Source organism: Trifolium pratense, linkage group LG1, assembly GCF_020283565.1.
Source record: "Trifolium pratense cultivar HEN17-A07 linkage group LG1, ARS_RC_1.1, whole genome shotgun sequence".
NCBI classification, from domain to species: Eukaryota; Viridiplantae; Streptophyta; class Magnoliopsida; order Fabales; family Fabaceae; genus Trifolium; species Trifolium pratense.
This window is the reverse complement of record NC_060059.1, coordinates 27,960,356-27,979,531: the sequence shown is the minus strand read 5'-3', so window position 1 is coordinate 27,979,531 and position 19,176 is coordinate 27,960,356. Positions and strand designations below refer to the sequence as shown.

The 19,176-nt window shown below is 29.2% G+C and overlaps 1 pseudogene; it reads left to right on the top strand.

The window, feature by feature from the left end:
- The first annotated feature begins 1,083 nt into the window (after positions 1 to 1,083).
- LOC123891601 lies at positions 1,084 to 6,197 on the top strand (annotated as a pseudogene).
- The last annotated feature ends 12,979 nt before the right edge of the window (positions 6,198 to 19,176 follow it).

Sequence of the window (19,176 nt, the reverse complement as noted above, 5' to 3'; positions counted from 1 at the left end):
AGTCCAGTAAAGTTATGTGAGGAAGTGGTGTCTGGGTTTTCTTGTGCAGGTTGAGTGGTTTCTCTTGGGGGTACTCTCGTATAATTTGGCTTTTCCTCTCCGTTTGTTTAGTGGCTGCTCTGAGAGCCTGTGGTGGAGGTGGTTAGTAGCTCTCGGGAGTCTTTCTTTATTCATGTTTTTAGTTTTTTATTTTGTTTTTCAATACTTCTAGTATTCTTAGTTTGTATTACGACTCCTCTTTTTTTTTTACCAATTATATATATAATATCTATTTGTCATAAAAAAAAAAGTAGAAGCGCGTCAGTGCATCTAGATCCTTTTAATGTATGTGTTTTGAGGCATGACGTTGGGTTTAATTACCATGTTACGTCATATCTCTTTCTTTTGACGAATGCATGTGGGAAAAAAAAGTTGGTTATAATTTAGTTTGTGTGTACCATATACATTATAAATATTCTTACGTGGCTTGTTCTAATTAATGGTTGGATATATATCTTCAAATTATGATAAGAATAATACAATAATTATTTTCTCACAGGCAATTAAATTTCAATAATTATTTCAAATGAAATTTTTTTTTATCACAATCTCTTTTCTTATAGGTTACTTTATCACACTCAATGTTTTCTATTGTTTAGTAAGGTAAAGGAAATCAAACGAGTTTTCCGGACAGGTCGTTTGTTTCTTCTTTCAAAAATATAGAATTTATATAATCTGATCAAATATCCATTAAAAAAGAAGATTTAATCTGATTAAATAATACTAGTACTGTTTTTTTTTTTTTTTTATATATATAACAATATTACTGCTTTCTGTTACAATTGGGAGAAAAATAAGTAAGCTTCAAATTCAATTTCACACAATCATTAATTAATCACAAAAATTAATGTTAATCGGATGAATTAAAAGAATATTACAATAAAATAAGATAACTATTATCATATATTATAGATAATATTTGGTTAATGATAATGATACACAATTCTATCCCTAACTAACTCACATTATTTTCCAATTTTATCGCAACTTTCCCTACTATATATTAAACATTGAGCTTTTATTTTCTTCAAACTTAACCACAACATGAAAAACAAAAGTTATTCACCAGCTGAAACAATGCTCCATGTAGATGATGATTCATCAATTGCACAATATTCAGAGAGTTACTATTTCAATGATAAGAAAAGTGTGATTCCATTCAAATGGGAAGAAAAGCCAGGAATACCTAAAGAAGAGTTACGTAAACCCAAAAAAAATTATTTTTTCTTCCATCTAATCACTATGAAAAACCAAAGTTATTCACCAGCTGAATTATTACACCATGGATATGATGATTTATTTTTTGGTAATGTTCAAAAATCAAGTTCATCAATTGGACAATATTTAGAGGGTTACTATTGTGATAAGCAAAGAGTGATTCCTTTTAAATGGGAAAAAGAGCCAGGAATACCCAAAGAATTAGAGCCATTACCTTTAAAAATTGTTCCACCAACAAAGTTGAAAATTAAGCATGTCACAAAACATGTTTCAACCAAATCTTGCTTTCATGTTAAGCCTATTTGGTTGAGAAATTCCAAGGCTAAGAAGGATGATGAAGATGAAGAACATCGTGTTTCAAAATTTTCTTCGGGATTTTCAACGGCTTCATCGAAAGGAATTGTGTTGAAGTCTTCAACTGTAGCTAAGTTTGCAAAAAGCGTCTCTAAACGGATTTCTCTCTCTAAATTGTAGAGTGTGACCTTACTCGAATTAGATCGACTCATAGTGAATTCTTGTAGGAAATTCTTAACAATTTTTTTTATTTCAATTGTTTACATTCTGTTTTTTAATTGTGTTTATTAGTTTGATTTTGTTCATGTTACTATTTTTTTATATTTCTGTTGAAATTTATAAAATTTGGTTTTATTTCATGCTTTAATAAAGTTATGCCAGTCATGTTTATATAATACTTTGATGAACTTTTCATATGTTGTCAATGTCATCAAATTTAATTAAAGTTTGCATGTTGTTGGATTTATGATCTTTAGCCAATCAGGTATATACTATGTTTATTGGTTGAAGTACTGATTGTCTCTATGTTTTTAGGAGCCTTACTCCATCACTTTAATTCTTAGGGGTTGTTTGGTGCGCGAGATATGATAGGGATAAGTATGATATAAAATAGTATAAGGGTAGAATATAATATGCAAAATAACAGTTATCCTATCATGTATTTGGTATATATAAGATAACAAACATGATAATTATCATATCATGTTATTTATATATTCCTCATAATAATATGATAAGATATAAATATCATATTTAATGACAAAATTAAATATGTGAAACAATTATTTTTATTTTTTTCCTAAATTACTGTATTTTGTAATACCTTTATAAATAAAAAAAATTAAATATGTAATAAGATAATTTTAAATAAAAATCATAAGCAAATAAACAAGTTAAAATTTGGGTAAATTGTTTTTTACCCAAGCCACTAGGTTTGGTATAGTGGTTATGAGTTTTGGTAGTATGCATGAGGTCCTAGGTTCGATCTTTATTGTCAGCATTGTAAAAAAAAAATCGTTTTTCACCCTCCTACAAGCAAAAATTCATCACACCTTCTTCTTCTCAATGTAATCACCACCACCACTACCACTACAAAAAATTGCTATTTAGCCACGGTAATTTGGACTGTTGGTAAAGAACTCCATATTCCTCATGGTTTAGCCGTGGCTAAAACTTAATTTGATGTTTTAATAAAAGAATCAACACACGTGTTGTGTTTACGTTTTTCCTCTCTCGTTTTTCACTTTCTCTTTTCCAATTTCCCCAAATTTTCGCTTTCCCCAATATTTCACTCTTCCTCGCTCAAAATTCATCTTCCGCCACAACAATTCTTTTTTCCATTGTGAAACTTAGCTGCCGTTTTCCTCTCTCTTCCCTCTGTTTCCTAAACGATAGGCCAACTTTGCAGATCCACCGTTTTCGTCGTTCGGGTTTCATCTCGCCATCACAAAGATTCAAAGACTCGTTGAGTTGTTCTTCGTACAATTTTCACAGTTCCCCTTAAACCGTAGCAAGATTCATCACACCTCTTTATTTTAAATTTCACATCTTATTAACAACCCTAAATTTCCCGCGAAAATTTAAAGTATACAAGCAAGATTCATCACACCTCTTTTTTTTTTTTTGAACTTCCTTCGATCATCATAAAATCAAATTCCACATCGTCTGCAAATTCTTCTTACACCAAATTTCCCTCAAATTTCACATCTTATTAACAACCCTAAATTTTTTCTCTTCTATAATCACAACCAAGATTGTCAAAACCGGACCAGCCAACACATAAAACCGGGAGAGCACAGAACCATAAATGGAACCGCTGAACCGGCTTAAAATCGGAAGAACCGGCTAAAAGTTGGTCTGGGCTTTTTCTTAAAATAACTATTATACTTTCATTTTTTTGAGAAAGAAACTATTATACTTGCATTGGGAATCATTCTTTTCATTAATTACATATGAGAAACACTTGACCTCACAAACACTTGCAAAAACTTTGTTTTGCTGCACATTTTAACAACAACTCACACTTTATTTATAGTGAAACTCCCTCTCAAATTTTAACTAGCAACGTGGGACTAATAGTCTAAGGCAAATACAATCTCTTCATATTAGAAAAACATCACGCCTCGTACTTTTTCTTTTTTTTAGGAAAAACAAACTTTTGCCACATTAAGAAGTGAACTTTTTTCAAAATATTATGGTTTTATTTTAGCCTCGCGTTTTTTGCTTCTATTTTCCTTTTGATATTTTGTTTCTTTCTTTTTGTTGAGGTCAATAATTATTATATTTTATGCTTTGTATGATTCAAATTTTAATAGTCAATAAATATTTATTAGAACTTAGTTTATTATGTAATTTTAAATTTGGTTTGAATTAAAAAAAATGTGTAATGTGTTAAAGTTTTTATTTTATATTGATTTTATGACATTTTATCTTTTTGATGTGTGAAACTAAGGAATATTGAGTAATTATTTATATTTTTTATTTATATATTAATTAAAATATATATTTAATTTAAAACGGTCCGACCGGTTGAACATCGGTCCGACCAAATTGAACTTTGAACTGAGGGTGGTTGTGGTCCCACCCCCCACTAGTTTTTTCATTTTTTTTTACTAGTACTAGTATTATATACATATCTAACTATTGGGCCTTGGCTCTTATGGTAAAAAAAACTTTTAACAATATAAAGTACACTTATTTTGTCTTTTTCTCCAATCTCATTCATCTCCAATTGCAAAACATAATTCTTCTCCCAATCTCCCGCAAAACCGTGTGTCTTCTTTTAGAAGCTTGGACCACTTATTTTGTCTTCTTCTCTATTTCATCTCCAATTTCTTGGTAAGTGGTAGATTTAAATTTAATACTTTTATAGCTCTATTTTCTTTGATAAATATTGTAGTGTTGTCTTGGTTTTGAGGGTTGTCATCAAGTTGTTACTTTATTTTTCTATCTATATCTTTTATTTTAAGAATTAACAGCGGATTGACTTTATTTTTCCATAAGATTGCGTTAGTCTTTGTTATGTTGGGACTTGTTTCTTAAGTGTTTGAGTTTGTCTTATGCTTGTGTTTTATCTTTTACTGAATTTGTTTGAAAAATTGTGTTTTTGTTAGGTTGCAAAATGTTAGAGAAAAAACAATGCACTCAGTTTTTAAGAGGAAAAACAGATAAAATGAAAAAGTAGAATTGCGTCACACTGCGGCAACAAACTCGCATACTAATGTTGAAAGTGTTGATATAGATGAATAGCTAATAGAGTCATCTAGTGTGCAACTTGGTCAACCACTTCCTTGCAAAGCACCAAGGATCGAACAATAAAGAATTAATATTGATGTTGATACTTTGATTCGCGATCCTGGAAAACGTCCACTTATATGGAATCATTGTGTGAATCAACAAGATGAAATCCGTAGGGCATATATAAAATTGGGACATTCCAATTTTTTATGGACGTGTATCCACTTTCTGGTCAAGAAGATCGTCCTCGTCGATTACAAGCTCACTGGTATAAAGCTTTTCCTTGGTTAGAGTACTCACCTGAAGAAGATGCTATCTTTTGTTTTCCATGTTATTTATTTTCTAAAAAGTTAAGTCATTTTACTTCAAAGGGATTTAGAAATTGGAAAAAAGTAAATAATGGAAAAGATTGTGCATTTTTATCTCATATATGGGAAAAAGTCCTAATTCCTCACACAATATTGCTCTTAGAGGTTATGGAGATTTCAAGAACCACTCATGCCACATTGAAAATGTTTTGTCTAGATGGTTACGCCTTAAAACTTCTATTGATGTTGTTAGATGGTTAACATTTCAAGCTTGCCCTTTTAGAGGGCACGATGAATCATTGACATCAAGAAACCAAGGTAATTTCCTTCAAATGATTAAGATTTTGGCCAATTATAATAAAGATGTAAAAGAAGTTGTCTCGGAAAATGCCCCTAAGAATGCAAAATACACTCCACCAGATATCCAAAAATACATTTTACGAGTAATTGCAAGGAAGGTACAAAAAGAAATTAGAGAAGAGATTGGTAATTCAAAGTTTTGTTTACTTGTTGATGAAGCCCGCGACGAATCTAAAAAAGAACAAATGGCGGTAGTTATTACATTTGTTGATAAGTCTGGATATGTCAAGGAGCGTTTCTTGGATATCGTACATGTGGATGATACCACATCATCCACTCTTAAGCAAGGGATTTGTTCAATATTGTCTCGTCATAATCTTGACATTCAAAATGTTTGAGGCCAAGGATATGATGGTGCTAGTAATATGCGCGGAGGGTTGAATGGCATACAAGCTTTGATTCTTCAAGAATGTCCTTATGCATATTATGTACATTGTTTGGCTCATCAATTACAACTTGTTCTTAAATTTCTTATATATGTAGTAGTGCATTTGAAATTTTACTTTTTATATATACTAAATTATACTTTTGAGACTCGGTCCCCCCTATGTTTAAATCCTGGCTCCGCCACTGAGGATACAGAACTAAGCCAAAGTAGCAAAAAACAAAATTCTTTCTCGGAGTGTTGGACAGTCATATAACACTCGTTCTATAGGAGTGGCACATCTCATATGTCCCGATGAAATGGGAGGGGATTTTGGCAAACCCGAAGCTCGAGTTCTTTGTGAATTCCCTTTCTAGAGATGGTTATTTTGTACTACTTTATTTTGTTTACTTTTGGGGTAAGATCTGACCCCCCCAATATGGGAGTGTTTAGTCTATTCAATCCTTGATGTCATGCTCTTAACTTATCTATTAAAAATTTGATAATTCATGCGGTCCAAGTGATAAGGATACTGGGTCCCTTAAACTAAATAGGCTGTTAAGAATTCGATATATGACTATTCCGAATGAAAAAAAAAACCGATTGAGAGGGAACAACTCATTTTAAGTGCCCCATACATTCTCCAAAGGCGATTAGTTAGTCACCATCAAATGGTGATGAGAATTTCGTACCTATAACATATTAACAAAAAAAAAAAAAAATTGGACAATGTAAACAAAAATAATCTCTATAAATAAATAAATTCATTCATTTTATCTCTTATAATATAAGCTTGTATACACAAGCAAACCATAACCTAATTTGTTTTCCCTCCATTTCTATACTGCAAGTTTTTATTAAAAAAAAAAAATTACAAATTTATCTTGACTAGGATTCGAACCCGCATCCCTTTATTACAATACAACATTTCAACTTCTATGGCATGTAGGCCAATTGTGATTTTCAATAAAAAAAATTAGGATTTTGCAATGGAACAAGACTTATTATTAGAAGAATGAGAAAATGTATTCTTGAAGGAAAAATTATTTCAGGAACTAATATTTGTAATCAGATTTTCATACCTGGATTGTTTCTGACACCATATGACATAAGAATTCATTTTAAATTTCAATGGAGTCAATTTCCTTTGATCGTTTCTTTTGCGAAGACTATTAATAAGAGTTAAGGACAATCTATTAAGCATGTTGGGATATATCTTTCGTCGCCAGTGTTTTCATATGATCAGTTGTATGTTGCGAATTCAAGAGTTACTTCTAGAGAATGATTAAAAATATTGATTATCGACGAAGACGATAAAGATATGAATAAGACTTCCAATGTAGCCTATAAAGAAGTATTTCATAATATACCATAATTTCTGTTGTATGAACATTTTTCTAAATTTATTGTTAATCTTAATGTTACAATTATTATATTTTATTTTGTTAATATTAGACTAATTAGACTCGTGCACCGCACGAGTCGAAGTTCTAGTTATTTACTCCCCTGTTCCTTTTTATTTCTCGTTTTCGAAAAAAAAATTATTTCAAATTATCTGCCGTTTTGATAATTTGAGGTTATATTTTGTCTATTATTTATAGTCTCCTTTCAATAAAACTAATTAATGCAATATATTTGGAAAACTAAAGATTTTTAAAAAAAAATTGTTTGGTACATAACATATTAATTTTAAAGAGCAATGATATATATATAACGATTGCTAGTTTAACGAGATCCACGAAAAGCATACGTGTCATGTTTTTATAAGATTAGCCAAACTTTAAACCCATGTTTGGCGGAAAACACGGGAGAGTGGTGTTGAAATTTTTAGAAAAATACACATCGTTATTTTTTCTAGAATGCATCCTTCGTGATAAGCAGCATTATTCTATGTATTAAATTTATTGAAAAGAGAAAATTTGTGCAAAAAAAAAAGAAATTTATTGGTGGATTAAAATTGGGGTATAATAGGAAGATGCAGTACAAAAACACACTTTCTTAATTTGGTTTTTTTTTCTTTCTAAAACAACAAATAAAAAGAAACCGAGAGAGTACTATTTTTCTGCCTCCGGTATAGTTTTTTTAATAGAAATAAGTTGGGGATATCTGTCAGACGGTGTGACCAACCCTGCCAGACTATTCTAGCTGAGAACGATCCTCTATAATATCTTATACTAATCTCTGAAGAGTGTCACGATACATAGAACCGTTAATCGAGAAATTCTTAGGTGAGTACTCACTTAAGCATTAATGGTTAGGCACAACCAATAATAATTTTACAACTCATTAATATATTAAATAATTATAAGTAAATTATAGAGTATTAATAAAAAACAAATCTTAACCAAATCTTGGAAAATAGGGAAATAATTAAACTCATGTGCCAGAGTATTTGTTTTTGCGCCATATTGTGAGTAACTTGTTTTTGCCCGAGATTTTTAGTACCATATATTCATCTCAATTTGTATGTGTTAGCTGTGGGTGACACAAGGAAATTGAATTAAGTGCCTACGCTAAAAGTCTAAACCTCATTTTGAATGCATGTTCTTGATACAAGTTGTATGCATCATCCTTATTATTCACAACTTGACCAAGAAAAATTTCTTTAGAGCCATCGTTTTCCATATTTTTCCTACAAATAATATAAATGTATTTTAAATGGCATGAAAGAAAATAGATATATAATTCTATAATTAAAAAATATATGTACGGTTTATAAACATAAAAAAGAAGAAGAAAATAATATGGATTTCAGTAAAAAAGATTACATATACAGAAGAAAATACAATGGTTTTTTTTGGAAAAACAACATTTATTTTAACGGCAAATATATTTGTATTATTAATAACCGGTCTCTGTACAAGACGAATAGATACAAAAAAAAACGAAACTACAAAACAAAGGCGCCATATATGAGCGGAACACAAAACAATTATTTTTTTTATTGAAGAGTGAAATAGGTATAAAGACTAAAGAGTGCTAAATTCACTAAAAAATATTCTGACACAAAGAAAGCACCAAACAGTGCTATACTCATCCCTTTTGGCAATGATCTAAATATATTTTTTCCATATTTTCCAGATTTGATCCATATTTGATTTTATTAATACTCTATTATTTACTTATAATTATTTAATATATTAATGAGTTGTAAAATTATTATTGGTTGTGCCTAACCATTAATGCTTAGGTGAGTACTCACCTAAGAATTTCTCCCGTTAATCACGCTTTTATCTTATCACACAATCATGATTCATCGTCCATATTTAAGTTTGTGTCTCCTTAAAAATCAATCACACAATAGTTAAACCCTATAAAACAAATCTCATGTTTTCTTTTATTTTTTTCCTTATTATTTTATGCAAATTCCAGCTTTGCCGTTTTAAACGCAGGAGCCAATCTACCCAGAAGAATTGCATCCATCATTTGAGCGAATAAACAGGGGAGGATATAATAATTACTCCCTCCGTTTTATTTAATATAATAATTACTTCATCTCTTTTAAATTACTTGTCATTTTAGAAGAAAAAAAAAAACAAGAAATCAAGAAAGTGTATTTTTACACCTTATTTTCCTATTATACCTTTATTTTAATTTACCAATAATTTTTTTTTGCATACACTTTCTCTTTCCAATAAATTTAATATGTTATGTACAAAAAAAATTTAAAAAAAACTTTAATTTTCCAAATATATATTAAATTTTTTCCAGTTTCCACGACCACTCATAAATATTTGGACATGAGAGTATAATAGAAAAAATATAACCTTAAATTATCGAAAAACAAGTAATTTAAAACGGATGAAGTATTTTCTTATGGTCTGTTTGGTTGGAAGCAGATGCAGGGGAGGGGAGGTGAGAGAATATTTTTAATAAAGGATAATTTTGGTAGAAACTCTCAAATATTATTCCTGAATATTTTTTTTTTTTTGTAGAAACTCTCTCAAATATTATACTCCCTCTATTTTCGTATAAGTGTCCAGTTCTATCATATTCAGCGTTTTTAATAAAATGCCCAGTTTGTGTTTTAAGGATAGGATTTGTCAATTATACCCTTTGTCAATTATACCCTTTGTCAATTATTGTTATTTTTTTCAATATATTTTTTTATATATATTTGAAAAACTAAAGTTTTTTTTTTTAAAAAAAAGTTTGTTTTTTTTTACGATAGGAAAATTTGTTGCTTCCTTGTTATATTCAGATTTAAACAGAGTTTGTTACCTATAATAATGATTTATATGAGGGTATAATAGGAAGATGAGGTGCAAAAATCTACTTTCTTAATTTGGTATTATCATTCTAATTGGACACTTATAACTTTTTTTTCGAAACTCTCAGATATCTCAAATAAATTTATTTTTAGACCCTTAGGATTTGAGAGAGTTTCTACAAAAAAAAAATATAATATTTGATATATTTAAAAGTTTATACCAAAATTATCCTTTATTAAAAATATTCTCTCCCCTCCCCTCCCCTCCATTTACTTCTAACTAAACAGACCCTTACTAGCGGCCAGACTGTATGATCCATATTTTCTATTATGCTAATTTATGTAAAAAAAAAATATTATAGTGAGTTTGTTAATAAAAAATTTTTGCTATGCAAATTTATGTAAAAAAAAAAAAAAAAGAAGAAGAAGACATGTTTTATTTTTATGTTATGATGAATTTGTTAATAAAAGATTTTTGTTGCAAAAAAAAAAAAAATATGTCTTATGATATGATATGGTGAGTTTCTTAATAATTTTTTTTGGATATTGTTGGTATTATGAAAAATTCACATCAATTTTTTTTTTTTATATTCTCTTTATATATAGTTATAGAATCACAGACAATTAAATTTCGATAATTATTTCAAATGAATTTAATTATCACAATTTTTTTTTCATATATTACTTGATCACAATCATTTTGATCGTTTCATAATTTAAACGAAATCAAACAAGTTTTCCGGACAGATCGTTTGTTTCTTCTTTCGAAAATATAGTGGATAAATATCCATTAAAAAAGAAGATAGAATCTGATCAAATAATAGCCTTATGTTACAATTGGGAGAAAAAAAAAAAAGTAAAGTTCAAATTCAATTTCAAACGATCATTAATTTATCACCAAAATTAATGTTAATTGGATGAATTTTTTTGGTTACATTTTTTTTCTATACATTTTTGGTTATTTTTTTTATAAGTAATGTTAATTGTTAGTATTACAATGTTATGTTAGTTTTTTCTGAACCTCCTCGGCTGCTTAATCCTTAGCTCAATTAGCTTATCTAGTTGATCTACCCATCCCAACTTTTTTTTTTGTTACACGGATGAATTTTTTTGGTTTTTCACCACTAGTTTAATCTGATTCGGGGGTCAGTTCTTGCATCAAGTGGTTCCATCCTCCTCCTGATCGCAGTTGTGGGGGATCGAACTGTGATCTCCCTACCAAGTTTCACGCCAATAGAGTTGGGAACAGGCCAGGCCAAGCCTTGATAGGCCATGAGTCTGGCCTACGATTTTTTTCAGGCATGAGCCTGGCCTACGGCCTATCAAATGTTATTTATTTTGGTTTGGCCTGAGCCTTTTAAAAGTCTGGCCTGACCTTGTAGCCTATTTAAAAGTCTGTGTTACATAAATGTCTCAATATAGTCTTTTTAAATAGGCTAAACAGACCTTAAAAGCCTATTCACATTTAAATTTTTATAATTTCTTCAACATTAAAAAAAAACTAATAAAATTATTAGCCCAATAATTAGAAGTTAATAAAATAACAAATATGATTAAATAATAATATATTATTTCTTTGGCAAAAAAATATAAATAATAATATTATATAAATAATAATTATAATTAAATATAAACAGGCCGGCCTATCAGGCTTTGTAGGATTTTTTAGAAGCATGAGTAAATAGACTTTTTTTTCAAAGCCTAAGCCTGACATTTTTAATAAACAGGCTAAACCAGACTTACACAGGCCAGACTGAAAACGCCTGTAGGCCCTCTAGCCTATTTCCAACCCTAAGCGTCAGTCACCACTGAACCAACTACACAGATGAATTAAAACAAGATTACAATAAAATAAGATAAAAATTATCACATATAAAACAAAGATCAGAATAAAATAAGATAAAAATTAGGCTAAAAATTATCACATATTAAAGATTAAACAAAATATTTGATTTGTGATAATGATACACAATTCTAGCCCTTATATCAAGCCCTAACTAACTCACATTATTTTCTAATTTTAAACGGTGGAATTTTATTTTCTTCCATCTAACCACAATGAAAAATCAAAGTTATTCACAAGCTGAATCAATACTCCGTGTAGATGATGATTCATTTTTCAGTAAAGTTCAAAAATCTCATTCATCAATTGGTCAATGTTCAGGGCGTTATTTCAGTGATGAGAAAAGTGTGATTCCATTCAAATGGGAAGAAGAGCCAGGAATACCTAAAGAAGAGTTAGGTATACCCAAAAAATTAGAGCCATCACCTACAAAAATTGTTCCACCACCAAAGTTGAAACCTAAGAATGTAACAGAACATGTTTCAACCAACTCTTGCCTATACGTTAAGCCTATTTGGTTGAGAAGTAATTCAAAGGATAATAATGATGATGAAGATATAGAAGAAGAGAGTTTTGATCAGATCAATTGTACTTTTGAAAAGGATGAATTCTTTTCTTCGTATCGTGCTTCAAAATCCTTTTCGGGATCCTCAACATCTTCATCCAAAGGAACTGTGTTGAAGTCTTCAAAATCAGTAACTGATTTTGCAAAAGGGATTTATAATAGGGTTTTTCACTAATTTCTCTCTCGAAATTGTAGGGTGCAACCCTACTTGAATTAGGTCAACATTCAGTATTTTAATGTGTTTATTACTTTGATTTTGTTCATGTCACTATTTTTTATTAGTTAAATTATGAATACATTATTTAAATATAATTTTAATAAATTATTTAAAGATTTATATTAAAAAATTGCTTTTTTTTTGTTGTTTCCCATATTTTTTTTCTGTATCACACATATATAGTCACCATTATATATTCTTGTGTTAGAGAAAATTGGAAAGGATTCAAATCCTGCACCTTATGTCCTTCTAAATTTTGAGTTTGCATTATTAGTGGCGACGTCGAAGTTGTAGAAGAGTGATGTTGATTGGCGTTCGAAAATTGTCAGGTTTGATGTCATTCGAGGGACTTCAGCACCCGTCATTTTTTTTATAAGCTCAGTACCCCGTCATTAATTATTAGAGATTCTTATCATATTAGGAAGATCGTTGTCGCTGTTGTTATTATTTTAAAGTCATTACACTTCAAAAAAAATAATAATCATCATCATAATAATAATATTCTTTACAATTTGTCAAAAATATTAATATTTTATTAAAAAAAAAAAAAAGTAATAGCATATCCAACAAAACACACCACAGCCTTGAAGATTGACTTTATTTTATTTAATTTTTGCATAATAATAATAATAATAATGTAAATTAACAAGAACCAACACTACTTATTGGCCTAATTAGAATAGGAGGATCACGAGCATATGAAAATTTAACAGTACCATGAGGTGCCAAGGAGCCTCCTTTAATAAGGAGGCAAGTATTAGGTCTAATAACCAAAAAAATTGAAGGGTCAACAGGTTCTTCAGTTGTAAATCCAGGGCAAGACAATAATATATGACTTTGTGAGCAGTTACAATTATTTTGCACAATAACATTCCACTCTGGCACTCCTTTTACATCGTATCCACTTCTTATTGTGCCTACTACTAAGTCATATGCTGAACACTTCGCTTCAGATCCTAAAAAAGTTTATCATAAACAAACAAAATCAATTTGGTTAATTACCATGGTACAATACATAAATAAATAATTAAACTATGTACCAAAAAAAAAAATTAAACTTAGGGCAGTATCGACTATCTCAACCGTCGTATTGTATCGTATTAATATAAAAAAGTTTCATTTTTTTTTTCTTTCATCACCAGTTTAATATGGTTCGGGAGTGGTTCCAACTCCCTCTCGATCGCAATTGCGTGGAACGAACAACAGTCCTCCCTATCACACAACCGCAGATCTAGGTCATAATTGAATCAGCAAGAAAAACCTATGGATCTACCGTCGTATTAAATCAACGGTCATAATTGAATACAACAAGAAACTGCGTGTATCTACACAGCCGCAGATCTAGGTCCATCAATTATTGCTTCATAAACAAAATTTATTATCAATGGAACAAATACTAGTGGTGGTGAAAAATATATATTTTGCTACTAATTTTTTTACTAAAAAACCGTAATTATTATTATCTAGAGTGCTGTATCCAAGTTCTTTTCAAAGAAAAAATGGGAAATTTTGGAGTAATATAAGAGCACAGTACCTCTGATAACAAGAGCAAGGAATAGGATTGAAAAAAGACACCTGAATGTTGTTGTCATTGTCTCCGGTGGCTTTCTTCTTTTTTGTACGAATTTGTTTCTTGTGGGTGACTCTCGGGTCGGGTGTTTGGTTGTCACTTTATAATATTATGAAAAGCCACTAGGTTGAGTCTAGTGGTGAGGGATTTGGATAGTATGTTATAGGTCCTGGGTTCGATCTCTAGCTCATTGTAAACCAAAAATAAATCACATTAAAAAAAACTTGTTAGTTTTTTTTTAAAAAAAAAAAGTCAAAGAAAATAAATTTTAAAAAAAAGTCAAAGAAAATAAATGACACTAAAAACAATTATTTGTTTTCTGTTTATTTATTATTGAAAAAAGTCAAAGAAAATAAAAACTACTCCAAAATAAATGATCTAGTTGACCATCTTGACGTTTGCTAATGCACAATTTTAATCATCAATTAATAAATTAAGTTATCTATTATTAAAAATTATAAAAAAATTATATTTTGAAAATATTCATCGAGATAACTCAAACATCTCATATGCTAATATTTGCATGTACATATTAGTAGAAAAATATGGTCAAAGTAGATCATATAAATATTACACAAAGTCAATATTATGTCATTTATTTTGGGACGGAGGGGAATATTAAAAACTACTCCTTCTGGTCCTTTTTATAAGAAATACTTTGAAAAAATTACACAACCAAGGAAACACATTTTACATAGTTATTTTCATTTAATACTCTTATAAATTTAAATGTATTACATGTATACCCTTATTTAATTACTCTTAATTCAACCATCTTACTTATTTTTGATATTCTCTCTCATAATAAATAAGAGCATAAATGAAATTAAACATTTGAAAATTGGTCAAAGTTTCATATAAAAAAGACCAAATTTTTCCTCAAAGTGTTCCTTATAAAAAGGACCGAAAAGAGTATTTTTTATTTATTTATTTATTTATTTTTTAAAAAGTCAAAGAAAATAAATATTAAAAAAACAAAAGAATTGGGTTTACGGGTTTTTCCGGCCCATTTAATCTACCTTGCATAAACCCGCACTTTAAAATGATCTGGGCCAGCCATTCAATAAATTAAAGAGTAAATTACACTTATTTCCTTGAGAGATGCTTAAATTACACGGCATTTCCCTCTTATGTTAAAATATACATAAAAAAAAAATTATACTCTCCTCCCTTAAAAGAAACTTGAATATCATTCTCCTCCCCTCTAATATTAGGACCTACATTTCCTTCTTTTAATAAAACTTCATTTTAATATAATCAAACTTCTAATGCAACTATTTTTTTTAGAATTATTTTTTACGCACATCATTAACATATAGTGGTAAATGTTTTTATAAAGTATGAAACTATACAAATAAAATTCAAATCTCGGATAAATTACTAAACTCGATTAAAATCCTATATTATATATTAAATTTATATTCTAAAATAATAAAACTTTCAAAGAGAAAAAAAAATTACTTCAATGATGACTTAAAGTTTTTTAACATAAAATAGTGGTTCAAAGTTAATTAATATCAAAAAAACATTTATTTATGTTAAAATGGACTAAAGTGTAAATTTTAACATAAGACGAGTGTATTAAAAAAAAAAAAAGATGGGATAGTAGTGTAATTCAATGTAGAGATACCATTTGTGATCCATGGATCTCCGATCGGGAAACCGTGATCCATAAGACGAGTGTATTAAAAAAAAACTGAATTATTACATGCATGATGCATTTGTTAGTTATCAAGAAAAATTACTGTCTAATAATACTTATTACTAAATTTTGTTCGGGAAATTAGGACCTTATACAGCTACCTAAAATTAAACATATCATCACCATGCTTTTCTCCTCACCCCATACAAACCGTTTTTTCCAACTTTCAAGCTTTTTTCCTATATAAATTGACCGAATCAACATATCAATTAATGAATTATACAATAAAATAAAGCAAATTTTTCAAAAATGATAGCATCAAAGAAAGCAATAGCAGCATTACTAATATGCTTGGTTATTACTATGGCCTCTTTTAAAAAGGCAGAGACTCTATCTGATTGTGCCAAAGAATGCATGCCTGTGTGCTTGCAAGAGAATGGTGCAACCATTGATGTATGCGGTCCAGCTTGTGAGAAGTATTGTGATCAAATGGCTTCAACAATGGGTGATGTTTTTGTTTGATAGTTTAATTGGATTAGTTTAATTGCACAGATATGTAAATACTTATTGAATATATAAGCGAATATTTCTTTTTAAAATTAATTAAATCATTATTGTATTTGGTTTATAATATAAATTATATACATTAATTATTTAAGAAATTTGAAATAAATAAATTTATTTATATTTAAAATTGGATTGAGTATATTGTGTAATGTTCTATGTAAATTAAGAAACAATAATTGTTGTATTTGATATATTAAATTATTTAATAAATTTTAAAAAATAATATTTATTTATATTTGTGATTGGATGGAGTATAGTGTGTAATAATCTACTCGAAAGAACTTTAAACTATGGGGTGAGAATAGATCATGCCGGCCTAGTCTATATAGGTTTAGGTTAGACCAAACAATTTTTTCAAATAAAGTAGACCAACGCTTTTTTTATAAGACCTACTAAGCCGACCTAGTTAAGTAAATTTAAATTTATCAACCTTTTCTATAATTTAAATTTATTAATCTACATTAAATGAGTTTGATCGTGATGAAAGAAATACTAACCTGTGTTGCTATGTTGTTCTTAACAAAAAAACATAATTTTTCTGCAAAATGACACGAAATAAAATTGAGATTAGAAAATAGAGAAGATAACAAAATTTAGAAAGAAAAAAAAAAAAGAGATAATGATTTAAAAGTATGGCAATGTCTAAAGTGCAAAAGTCACTTATGTCTTGCACCATGCAAGAGTAGATTTGTCCGTTGGATCAAAAAGGACTACATGACCATGACATGTATTGTTTGTAGGGTCTATGTACTTTTTTTACAAAAGAATAAGTTAAATAATTAATTTTTGGCTTAATTAGTAAAATGGTCCCTTAAAGATATTTTTGGTTTCACATTGGTCCCTTAAAGAAAAAAAGGACCAAATAGGTCCCTTAAAGAAAAAAAGGTCCGAATTGGTCCTTTAAAGATATCTCTGTTAATCAGTTTGGTCCCTTAAAGACATCTCCGTTAATCAGTTTGGTCCTAAAAAAATGGACGGAAATGACCAAACTGATTAACGAAGATGTCTTTAAGGGACCTATTCGGACTTTTTTTCTTTAAGGGACCTATTCGAACCTTTTTTTCTTTAAGGAACCTATATAAAATAAAAAATATCTTTTAAGAGACTATTTTATTAATTAAACCTTAATTTTTTCTTCTCTCTCCTCTTTCACTCCTCGGAAGTGAAAGACATCTCTTCTTCATCATAAACTCTTGTCTTTTAACTTCATCAAAACACGAACATCACTTTAAATAAATAAAATCTGCAAAAAAAAAAAAAATTCCAAAAGCAAACAAGTTAATAAAAGTTTTCAAATTGGAAATACATCATTCAGATTACAACCAACATTTACTACGGAACCACACCGGCAAAAAATAGAAAAAAATCTTGATAGATCAAAAAGACTTTCACTGAAATCAAATAAGTCTTAATTTAAGTATAATTAGTTTTGGGTTGTGGAGTGGAGAGATAACCGAGTTGAAAGAATCATAGCTCTACAGTGTTTTCTTAGAAGTTGAGAGTGAGTTGGAAGAAATTCAGTACAATTGACATATCATATATCTTGTGTCACTCTAATATCCAATAGCTGAAAAATGTTGTGCACAATGAAAGACTTAAGTGACTTGGCTGAAAAATTGTATTTTTGAAATAGATCATGTGAATGTTGTGGATTGTTGTAAAAGGATAAAATCTATTGCTAGCATAGCTCTTTTTATTGTTGATTGTAATGAGTTACTCCTTCCATTTCGAAATTTTAATCCTTTTGAACTTGGACATAAAGATTAAGAAATAGTTAATTTTAAATTTTATGGACTGATTTACACCTTATTTTCTATTTTTTTTTATTTGCATTTGTTGATTATATTTGCTGACTTGCATAATTATGCTAAAAGTAGCTAACTTGGTTTTGCAAGAGCTACACGGCAGCTCTGCATGCCCAATGGCCTTTAAGTTGCATAAGTTTTTATCAAAAAGCGCATAGTAAACATAAATTTAGTTTCTAAATTTACTCAAACAAACACAATTAGATTTTATTTATCTTTATCAAACTTTTTTTTTTTACTAAATACATTCAAATGTCATTTAGTTTTATGTTTGTAACAATTAAATCTTTAAGTTTTTTAGGTAACAAAATATCTTTAAGTTTCACGTTTGAAACAGTTATTATTCCAGTTAATATCCTCCAACATATGTGTCTTTTCATCAAAATATTCTCCATAGTGGAAGTCAATTTTAATGACCACAATAAAATAGGTTAACGGAAAGGTTAACAGTGCAACAAGTTTTTGTAACAGAGGATAACTGAAAGGTAACGGTACACCAAGTTATAAACTTAAATGATCTATTTGTATCTAACTGTTACAAATGCGAAATTTAACAGACCCTGAATGCATTTTTTTTAAGGTTCTCCGAAGTACTCCTATCTTAGAAAGGATCTGAATCCTCAATTGCAGTTTTTCTCCCCGTTTCTACTACTCAAATTTCAACTTTTACTCTATATTAAAAACAGATTTTTTTATTTTATTTCTTCTCTATAAAATTATTTAAACGTTGGATTAAAGGCGTAATAGATAGAGCATTACTGAAGATGATCCAATTCCTCAGTCCATTTAGTATGATGAAAAAAAAGTGAGAGGAAAGAAAATTGCATAATTTTTTTTTTTCTTCCACTTTCTTTCATCAGACCAAAGGTAAGTAAAACCGTTTTCTTTTCTTCTTTTTTGTAAATTTTTTTAAAGTGAAAGCATTGATTTTCTCACC